Source organism: Arachis duranensis, chromosome 4 (assembly GCF_000817695.3).
Source record: "Arachis duranensis cultivar V14167 chromosome 4, aradu.V14167.gnm2.J7QH, whole genome shotgun sequence".
NCBI classification, from domain to species: domain Eukaryota; kingdom Viridiplantae; phylum Streptophyta; class Magnoliopsida; order Fabales; family Fabaceae; genus Arachis; species Arachis duranensis.
The window spans coordinates 76,433,580-76,444,658 of NC_029775.3; the positions used below are offsets into that span (position 1 = coordinate 76,433,580).

General features: G+C 30.5%; 1 long non-coding RNA gene across 1 annotated transcript; it reads right to left on the reverse strand.

The window, feature by feature from the left end:
• Window positions 1–8,559: 8,559 nt before the first annotated feature.
• LOC107484328 (uncharacterized) lies at window positions 8,560–10,130 on the reverse strand. Its single transcript, XR_008008565.1, has 2 exons — window positions 9,772–10,130; window positions 8,560–8,860 (listed from the first exon to the last, which is right to left on the reverse strand). It is a non-coding gene; the product is annotated as an uncharacterized LOC107484328 (long non-coding RNA).
• Window positions 10,131–11,079: the final 949 nt, after the last annotated feature.

An 11,079-nucleotide genomic window follows, 5' to 3' on the forward strand; every position in this document is an offset into this window, starting at 1 on the left:
CATTTGGTCTAATACTTTCATTCAAAAATTTGTCTCAAAATGACAAAGGTATATTTTGTTATTTGCAAATATATTTTTCTCAAAGGTTGTTGTGGTTTGATGATTTTGTTGGCAACTTTTGATATTTTGTGGTTGTTGTTTTAGAGAGATTTTTTGGTGGTATCCTTTTGATGTTTTGAGAATCATTAAATGTTATATAGATTAACTATTGTCATTAGATTTATAAAGAATCAGATTCTAGTTGTAATGAACCTATACACATTAAAATAACTTTAGTATTAATTTTACTTTTAAAAAAATTATGGTTTGAAAATTGAATTTCTAAAAACTGGTTTTAAAACTGAATTTTTGGTTGAAAAAATTGGTTTTAAAACTGGATTTTCAAAAAAAATCGAATTTTAGATTTGGATATTAAAAAATCGAATTTAAAATTGGTTTGTAAGTAAAACCGAATTTAAATTCTAAAACCGATTTAAAATTGGTTTTTATTTTTTCAAACCAATTTAGAATCAGTTTGTCTCTTCAATCTAGTTCCGATTTGATTTCATGAACCACAAAACTAGCTCTGAAGTGGATCCAGTTTGGATTTTTAAAAATCCAAACCATGTCCACCCCTAATTAAGATATGCTTTTATTTATTTTTTTTTTTGGTCTTATATTTTTATTCTAATAGTCTGAATTAAATTAAATTATAGAATGATAAAATTTATATACTACATCTAAAAAAAATAAAGACTGAAGTAGTGAAAAAAATTTTATACCACAAATCTTTAGTTTCAATAATTCTCTTAAATCTTTTTAATAAGATTTTCGAGATTTGATCTGTTTATTTTTTTATATATTGATAATATAAAATATTAATTTTACAAATGGTTACTAATAACGACATTCCTAGATTCTTTTAAGTTTTTAAATTTTTTCGTCTGTGTTCTTGTTCGATTTTTTTGGCTTTTCTTAATTTTTAGGAACTCTATTAGCTTCATTGTTTTTTCAGGTTCTTCTCTCTAATTTCTCTAAATTTTTTTCTTTTTTTTTTTGTTGATGCATATATCTTGATATTTCCAAAAAAAATTATAGCTTAATCAATAGGCTCCAAAACAGAAAGTTTATCTCCTCGCATACGATTTAGTTAATATTAAATATTTTGTGTATTCTTTGTGTACTTTTTCAATTTTATTAGCAATGATTTTGTCTCTAACAATTGTTTATCATTAAGAAGTTTTTTGTTATTTTGTTTTTGTTATTATTTTTTGATATTGATGTAAAAAAATATTGAAACAAAATTTTAGTTTTTGTAATTTATGATTTTAAATGTTTTTAATTTTTTGTAAAAAAGATAATAATAATAATAAAATAATAAAATATTCAAATTAAAAAATTTTAAAACAATGAAAAGGATTTACGAATATAAGGTTAACGAGTTTTTACAGTTAAAATTCTTAAGAATTAAAAAAAACTGAGAAAAAAATAAACTATTATTTCAAAATAACAAATGAGTTGTAGATTGAGCAGGAATATATCTCATGAATTTAAATACTTCGGCAAAATTAGAACGCAAGTTATTGCTATAACACAAACTAACTATACTCCCAGTTAAACATATAAAAAAAGTGTAAATTTTGGAAGACATTGAGGCAAAGTAATTCTCTTTAATGTATGTGAAAGTAAAAGAGGAAGAATTTTGATGAACGAAGATTCTTAATTTTTTTAATTAATTCGAATAATTTTATTCAAAGAAACGGATTGATGAATACTTGATTTAAGTAGAATTTGGACTACATTTAAATAACAGTAAAATGAGAATTAGGTCTTTATAGATTTTTATGTCAAACTAATTAGTATTTGAAGGATAAAAAATATTAAATTAGTCCTTCATGATATTAATGTTCTGAAAATCGGTTCGAACCGGCCGGTCGAACCGAAACCGTTAAAAAATACGGTTTGGACAGAAGGCAAAATCGCCATATTTAAGAACCGAAATTGAACCGTCGAACCGGCCGTGAATCGGTCGGTCAAACCGAACCGTGATCCGGCCGGTTTTTTAAATTTTGTCAAAAACGTTGCGTTTTGATCCAGAAACCAACCCTAGCCTTCAGTCTTCGATCCTCACTTTTCAGTTCCCTCAGACACCACTCTCAAGCCTCCACCCTACATCCCTCCACTCTCGCCTCTCGCACTCAGTGGCCACGCATGCAGTCTCTACCTCGAGCCACCGCCACCGTCGCAACACCTCCATCGAAGTCACTCACCGTCGCAAGTTCGTGGAGCCAGCTTGGAGATTCGCGCAGCCCTTTACGTCGAAGTCAGCCGTGAAAATCGCAACCACCGCCACCACTCCTTGCCGTCGTGCAGTGTCGTCCTGAGTGACCTGAAGCCCTTGCCCCTGTCTCGAGCCCCATTCCTGATTCCTCAGTCTCATACATACTCTCATGATTTCTCCCCAAAACACAACCCTAGCCTCCATCGCGCCTCCGTTGGTCGCACTGTCGCCGCCTGATTCGTCGTGATCGTTCTTCAATCCTCCTATTTCGTGGTGCTCGAAGGCCCTTCCATTCCCCCAACGCCAATTCTCCTACTGATTGATGATAAATTGATACTGGTTTGTACATGCTTTTATTCCTTTTTGCTGTTAAATTTTGTTAAAGTTTCTTGATTGTATTCATTCCCTAAAGGAATACTTGTATCACATAGCTCACTACTAGTGCCTACTATTCGTGTTTGTTTTTTAGTTCATAAATTATCAAATTATATTGATTATTGAATGGCTCTGCTCACTACTGCTATGCTGTATTGTACCCTGGTTTGTGTCTTCTTCGCTGCTGTGCTATGCTTTTCTGGCTTTCTATTGTTCATTGCTGAGCATTTTTGTGTTTAATTAAGTCAATTAAAACTATGCTTTGGGCTTAATTGTGCTTAGATTGTTAAGTTAGTTAATTCATCATATGTTCTGCTTTGTTGTTGTTGTGCTGATGTTTTGTGTTTTGTGATTTCTTTGCATAGTGATGTGCTGTTGGAAACTGAATTGCTGCAGTTTTGTGTGTGTGTGTTGCATTTGTTTTACTATTTTGTGATTTAATTAGGCTTAAATGGTGACTGTCTTTGTGTTTTTTTATTTCAGTTATGTAAGATTTTGTGATTTCTTTGCCTAGTGATGTGCTGCTAGAGATTGAATTGCTGCTGTTAAATTTTTGAAACTTGACAAGTTTGAGGTCTTTATGGATTCACTGGATTGTAATTTCCCTTTTGTGGATGATAAATTACAAAAATGGTGAACAGATATATATTATGGAATCAATAAGCAAACTGAAAGCTAGATGATATATATTATTCCATTCCTTAATTTATGACTCCATCCAGAATTAATGGCATGCAACATTAATATCAATAACATTGTGATTTATAGTGGATTTTATGATTGATGATAAGTTTGGATGTTGGCATTTTATGTTTGGTTGTCTTATTTTGTTATTTGACTTTTGAGTTTGTACTTGAATAAGATCATAACATTCTAGTTTATGTAAGACTTTAATTTGGATAATATTTTAAGGTTTATATTAGACTATAATTATGTTTTAATGTGTTTATTTATATTTTATTTATTATTTTATTATAAAACGATATTTTGGTTTAACCACGGTTGAATCGGTTGAACCTATAAACCAGTGAACCAATAGCTAGAACGGTTCGTTGACCGGTTTGGTTTTCAAAACCTTGCACGATATAGTAAATGGTGATGTCTTTCAATCAACTTATCATATAAAATGTAACGGTAGTTCTTATAGTACTATTAATTAATGTGACGTGTTTATTTATAAAAGTTCGTCATCAAGATAACAACTATTGGATTAAAAATTTACTTAATTTAATGCGATTTTGAATAAATACAAGAGTGAAACTTTCAGGACTTGAAACTTTGCTTCAACACTTATTGGTCTTTTTCTCCCAAAAATCAGACACAGCAGCGACGTGACAGAAGAGAGAGAGGATAGAAGCATTGACTGAATCAAACTGACAACCATATTTTCAATCTTTTCTTTTAACCTTTTTTATTTTGTCTCTTGAATCTGAACCGTGTATTATTGCTTTGTGCATCAAATCAGATTTTAGAGCGTTGATTCATAGTAAAGCACCATTAAACTTATTGTCTTTGTTTTTTTTGGATCAGTACTTGAACCCAGAATATTTCTTCAGTTATTTTCAATGAAGCACAAATATAGAAACCTCCTTTTGTGATTTACTTTTCTATGTAATCTTTCCTTTTGTTATAGTCCTTTTGATCTTCTCTTCTTTGCTTGGATTTTGAAATTTTCTTTTTTTCTTCAATTGTGCCCTAACTCAAAGGTTCCTATTTCTTTCTTTTACTTTAAAGTTCATCACGTAGTGTGATGTGAAAGAAAAAGAGAGAGAAGAGAAATCTTTGGTTCAGTGGACAAGGTATGGTGTATTTCAAATGAAATAAAATTGAATTACTATATTTATAAAATATTTATAGTGATAATTACTATATATTTTTATGTATTATCTCGTGCAGTATACGGGAACAAAAACTAGTTAATTTTAAATAATAAGTATGAAAATTAATTATTTTTATTTTTGCAACAGACTTAACACCTAATCAAATATAAAAGTATACACATTAATTTTTTTTTAAGTTTAAGATTATGAATGTTAAAATTAATTATTATTAAAAAATTAAACTCTTTGAAAGAAATAATAACTAAAAGGCTTATTATTTATTTTATTTTATCTACGGAGACCTTAATTTTCTTAGTAGATAGGGACTTTATTTTGTTGACTACGATTTTTTTGTAAAAGTAGTGTCATAATCTATAATATCAAGGCAAAAATGATATCGTTTTACAAAATATATATTCTCATAATATTATTACGGATAAAAATACTAATTTAAACATAAAAACTCCAAAGATAGGGTCAAAGAGATTTTAATACAAAATTATTTCTATTCACATTCATATAAAATATTAATAAAAAATTATTTCTATTTTTATTCAAATAAAATATTAACAAATAAATTTATACGAACAAAAATATAAATTTAGTGCTTTATTCAACTTTAGTAAAATTAACTAAATTTATGATTTTAAGACGATTTATAATTTTATAAAATTTATTATTTAATTCATTTCCATCTAAAGAATTATTATCGAGATTTTGACTCTGAAAAGATACATGTAAGATATAAATATATAGTCCTCCATGTGACGTAGCAGACATGAGCTCAAACTCTAAGAATTTTAGAGTTTGTATTAATAGATACAATAATGCTCTACGTTCATGTAAAAAATGCATTCAAATTATTCAAGCAATATTGGCCAGACGCGCTCCCTTCTCTCTCATTCGTTTGTCATACGTGCGCTACATATAACGTGCTGCAACCTAAAGCTTTGCTCAATGTAAACTTTTTGCTGCAAAGTAAACTACTACTTCTTCTTCTTCTTCTTCTTCTTCTTCTTCTTCTTCTTCTTCTTCTTCTTCTTCTCTGCTCGCGTTCTTCCGTTTTGATCTGCATTACCTTCGTCATTCTCCTCTGGTCGCGTTCATCTTCTCATTTTCTTCTTTTGGTCTGGTTATGCTGCATTTATCTTCTTCCTATTCTTCTTCGTTTCCTACTTCGATCTGCACTTCTGAATCGAAACAATGAAGAACTCAACTTCAAATCAGTTGAATGAGAGCAATTTGGATTATTCTTCTGAAATGAACCAAACTGACGAAGTTTGGATTATTCAATTTTGAATCGAATTGAATGGAATGTAATTGCTAATTTGAATTGAATTGAATTGAATTGATAATCTGTAAATTGTAGGTAGAGCTGTTTGAATTTGATTTTATATAATGGATTATGTTTCGTTCACTCAGTACTATACAATTATTTCACCATGAGTAGGCGTTCGGTTCATTATGCAGAAATTTATTTGAATTTGATCTTATATAATGGATTATGTTTCATTTACTCAATACTATACAATTGTTTCACCATGAGTAAGTGTTTGGTTCATTATGCGGAAAGCAGTTTGAATTTGATTTTATATAATGAATTATGTTTCGTTCATTCAGTACTATAGAATTGTTTCACCATGAGTATATGTTCGGTTCATTATGCAGAAAGATGTTCGAATTTGAATTTATATAATGGATAATGTTTCATTCATTTAGTACTATACAATTGTTTCACCATAATAACATGTTCGGTTCATTTCTGTTCTGCACAATTCAAAACTCTTCCTCCTCACCTTCTACTGCTTCTTCACCAGAGAGAGAAGGAGAAAAAGACAAAAAATACAACAGCAATAACAACAAAAGAATGTCGATAAGGAGAAAACACGTGAAGAAGAAGGAACGAGAAAAAAAGGAGGAGAATAAGGAGGAGGAGAAACGCGAAGAATAAGGCGAAGAAGAAGAAGAAGACACTCCGTGCGTAAACGAGCGAGAGAAGAAGAAGAAGAAGAAGAAGAAGAAGAAGAAGAATAAGCGCAGGGGAGAAGAGAAGAAGCTTAGAGCTTTACTATATTATATTTATTTTAAAAGTTAAATAATAATTTTACTAATGCTATATCTCATAATATTTTTAAAATCACACTGTATAAATCTGGTTAGACTTTTAAAATTTTTTTATTATAATAATTCTTTGCTATGTTAAAATTTAAAATGTACAAAGTTTATACTGACATGCCACATTAGAGGGTTATATATAGATTTTTTTTGAAAACAAACTTCATGGTTTAAATTTATATGTTTATAGATATGCAATTTTATTTGAGTTCCAGTCAAATACAAAATTTGAATATTAAAAACGAATAAACCTCAATTCCAAGAAATAATATCTTCTACGAAGACATTCACTGGAGAAGCAGAAGCCCTTTTAAAGGAGGCTATTGATCAGTTTTTATTAATTTTTATTCTACTTTTATCTTTTATTGTAACATGCAGGGGATAGTAGTGGCCTCGACCACTCAAAAATTTTAAAGAACTATGTCTACATATGGGATATATGTCTAAGGAAATAAAAAATATTATGTAATTTAGTAGCTTTATATGTATTATTTTTTTATTATGTGATAGATTTATATCTTAATTATTTAGCTCTTTAATATTTTTTACTTAACCAAAGTAATATCATACGCTCAAATTTTTGTACTTTTCAAATTAGTTTTTATATATTCATCTCTATATCTATTTTTAAAAAAATTTGTTTGTTCTTTTAATAATAACATGTTTAACATTTATATTATTATATAAAATATTAGTAATGAATTACAGAATTATGTTCTGATAATTATACTGTGTATCTTAAATGTTATTATCCTATAAAAAATACGCAATTTTCGTATCTTAGATGTTATTTAATTCTAGCTATTATTTTATTTGATATTTGTATCTTATATTTGATAAGAGTATTATGTCTTTCAAGTAATTAATAATTTATGATTTGTTTTCAAGTAATTTTTGTAACACCCTAATTAGCTTAAGCTTTACCTCATGTCATAAAGCAAAAGTTAATCAATGATTACGACAGTTCTAAGCTCATACATATAATATATCTAGAAAGAATAGTATAATCTAGAAGTCTGATGAATAATGCAGCTCAAAAACAGGATTCAAAAGTGCAAGCTACTGACTTAAGGCACAAGAAACAGGTATAAAATAACAAAATATCATAGTATAAAACACTACAAAAACAAAGGTCTATGGTCACGGTAAAAAACCGTGACCATAGTTAGGAAAAAGGGTGACCATAGATCTATGGTCACGGTTTTGGACCTATGGTCACGGTTTTTTACCGTGGCCTATTCTCTCGTGGCCATAGGTCTATGGTCACGGTTTTTTTATCTATGGTCACGGTTTTTATGGTCACGGTTTCAATTTTCAAAATCTGACACTTTAGGCCACGTTTTTTTATCGTGACCATAGATTAATCTATGGTCACGTGTAAAAACCGTGACCATAGCCTTATCTATGGTCACGGTTTTCACCGTGACCATAGCCTCTATGGTCACCCCTCTTGAAAACCGTGACCATAGCCTTATCTATGGTCACGGTTTTCACCATGGCCATAGCTCTATGGTCACCCCTCCTTAAACCGTGACCATAGTCTTATCTATGGTCACGGTTTTTCACCGTGGCTATAGCCTCTATGGTCACCCCACCTAAAATCGTGACTATAGTCTTATCTATGGTCACGGTTTTTCACCGTGGCCATAGCCTATATGGTCACCCCCTCCTTAAAACCGTGACCATAGCCTATCTATAGTCACGGTTTTTCACCGTGGCCATAGACTCTATGGTCACCCCCTCCTTAAAACCGTAACCATAGCCCTATCTATGGTCACGGTTTTTCACCGTGGCCATAACCTCTATGGTCACCCCTCCTTAAAACCGTGACCATAGCCTTGTCTATGGTCACGGTTTTCATCGTGACCATAGCCTTGTCTATGGTCACGTTTTCACCGTGACCATAGCCCGATTTAATTTTTTTTAAAACATAATCACATCCCAAAATGATCATAATCACCAAATAAATCTAAAAATAAGAAATTCAAGAAATCTAAATCATAAAAATTTTATTATAATCTAGATATGTTTAGTCCAAACAACACAAATAAAAATAGTGTAAATATCGATTTCATGTAATAACCCGTAAAATCTCGTTTCAAAAAGTACACAAGACATCAAAATATTACATGTAGATAACTAAAGTCATTATAAGACTCATTCCATCTCATCCAAAATCCAAGTATGAGAATAGAACAATTAGGCAGCACCCTTTCCCTTCTAGATTTTCTTCAGTGCAACCCAAAAGCTTTAGAATTGCTCTTCGCATGTATTGGATTGCAAACTTTACCTATAACATTAAAAATCAAACAAAATCAGCTTAACAATAGTAAAACTGTTACCAAATTTTGATTCAGCATTAGTTATAAGTATAAAAACAACTATATATACTCATAGTGAACTTTGGAAGACGAACTTTATATGTATCTACAAGTTTCATCATCAAATCAACCAAATCAGAGAATGGACTATCTAAAACCATCCCTGCAATTGATGGATCTTCAACTCCATACATAAGGCTGAAGAGAGTCACATAATTAATGGCATGATATACCGGTCAAAATGATAAGTTGAATCCTTACATGCACTTAACAAGGAGAAAAGAATTGATTCACATTGGAACAAAAACATACATGAGTTTCCAATTCAACAAATAAAATTACCTAAAATAATTTTTGCTCATGAATATAATATGAAATCCTTAGTTCCTTACAAATAACCACAAAATCTTAATGGAGGAAGTATTTAACAAATTAATGAAATCTCTTCGGTGGCAACTAATTATGACAATGCATTAACTGTGAACTAAACCCAAGTTTTTTTCCCTACAAACTCATTGTTGCTTAGCAAGCCATTTCTAACCCTCCTTCCAAAGAAAAAGGTCGAAGCTAGAAAGTGAATGATAAAAGCCTACCTAGTTATAGCTCCCATTGAGATACAAATTCAACAAAAAAAATTTTCTATTGGAATTTAAATGTGAGAATTTGTGTCATCCTACTATAGCTTTATTTTTTAAAACTTAATAACTAAGTAAGTGTTTCATGTTGACATTCTAGGTAAGGAACACATTGTGTGGCATCCATAACTATCATGTTCAAGCATATATCTACAAGTCCTAAAATGGAATTACAAAGATCACAAGAATAAATGTGTCTAAAAGCAAACATAAAAGTAGTTCTCTATAGCAGCATTGGAATATACCTTGATGAAGTCAGGCTTGGATTTAAAGAGTTCACCTAATTTTCCATTGGTAGATTCATGACATAGGCGGAGCATTTTGGAAATAAGAACAGCAACTGCCTCCACAAGCCCATTCTCTAACTGAGTAATCAGATGATGGCAGAAAATGAGATACAGTAATAAATATGTGATATAGTAGCAACAGCATCAACTTCATATAAAACAATTCCAGGATTTTTATTTATTGGGGGGTTGTAAAAGAAGAAACATTATTAAGATATTACAAGGCTAACAGATCCATAATATAAAAAGGATAGGATAAAAAAGTACACAAACAAAACAATGATTTTCAATCTCTCTGCATATATCTAAAAGACACATCCCTATATACAACCAATACAAGTAATCATATATAATATTATGTTCATGATTTGATGCCAACCTCATGATTACTAAGCTGATCTAGTTGATAAGATCCATGCAACCGCAACATTTTCACCTGTACATAAAAGCCAACTTCAACATGCAGTATTTATTTACAAGGAAACAATATATGTGAAGAAGAAAATGAAAGAAATACATTAGCTTTTTACTAACCACAATATCAAGCCAACCAACTGAGAGTGCAGATGACATCACTTGCCAATATCTAGGGTCATCCTCAAGCACCTATACAAGCAAATTTGATATCTATACTTCTCTAGCCTGAGCGTAATTGGTTAAACACAAAACTATAAGATATATAGTATGAAGGCAGCCTTTTGGTGTTCTGTGGTTTCTGCCTTTTTACAGATATATCTTTATGTTCAACTTTAGTACAATGAATTAATAAAACACATTCTGAAATCCATACATGTTAAATTTGATACAACTTTTTTTTGGTCAATTCTGAAAATGATGGATGCAAAAATGAGGATATGCCATTGGAGAGCACATTTAACAAAGATATGTCCATAATACCTGTATTAAGAAACAAAAAATAAAACACTTGCATCAGTTTTGAAATATGTGTAACAAAAAATTAACATTTTCTGGAGGGAAATTTATCATTTTGTTTCTACTCCAAGAAAATACATAAAACCATCTGAACAACATATTTTTCTTCAACATGTGCTATTGCTACTTTCTCTCTGATAACTTATCCTCCTCCAATCTCATCTAAAATCCTCCTTAATTATCCAGACTTGAAACCAGCTACGTAATCATTGGCAACCAAGCATAACATAATTAAGCTGAACTCAACTCAACACAACTCAACAAAGAGTAAAAACAGATTCAACTATGTTTATCATATCAAACTAGACCTTAACAGCTAATTGAGAAAGGAAA